The sequence below is a fragment of the Propithecus coquereli genome, unplaced genomic scaffold (genome assembly GCF_000956105.1).
Source record: "Propithecus coquereli isolate 6110/MARCELLA unplaced genomic scaffold, Pcoq_1.0 Scaffold22, whole genome shotgun sequence".
In the NCBI taxonomy this organism is placed as follows: Eukaryota; Metazoa; Chordata; class Mammalia; order Primates; family Indriidae; genus Propithecus; species Propithecus coquereli.
The window spans coordinates 1,702,945-1,703,524 of NW_012147189.1; positions in this window are offsets into that span (position 1 = coordinate 1,702,945).

A 580-nucleotide genomic window follows, 5' to 3' on the forward strand; every position below is an offset into this window, starting at 1 on the left:
ATTTTATAAAAAATAAGATCATATATATGCATGATGCATGGAAAAAAGAACAGATAAAAAGATACCAAAAGTTAACAGTGATTATCTTGGGACAATCTTTGTTTTTCTTACCTTTAATTTCCCATATATTCTGAAATTTTTACAATGAACATATATTACTTTTGATAGCCAGTAAAAGTAAGTTTTTAAAAGATATATTTACTGCACTCACCTTAATCTTACAAAACAAGGAACCAGGAACGACAAATTAATATATTTTTTTCTAGGAGACAATTTTACTCTCAACTATTTCACTATCTTTATATTCCTTCCCTTCACTCCATCTGCTTTCAATTCAGAATTATCACGCATACTGGTCATTATCTGAGATTTACTTTTCTTTCATAATTTATTTTCTATTCAATCTCTTCTTTCTACTTAGTGCAACTCGATATTAGGCCTTCATTTTAAATGAGCTAACCACAATTACACATTATTAACTAACTCCAACATTTTGTCCCATCATACTTTCATCTAAAATCAATGAGAACTCATTTATAATGCAAGCTATAAGCAACACAGAACAAGATTTTTAAAAATC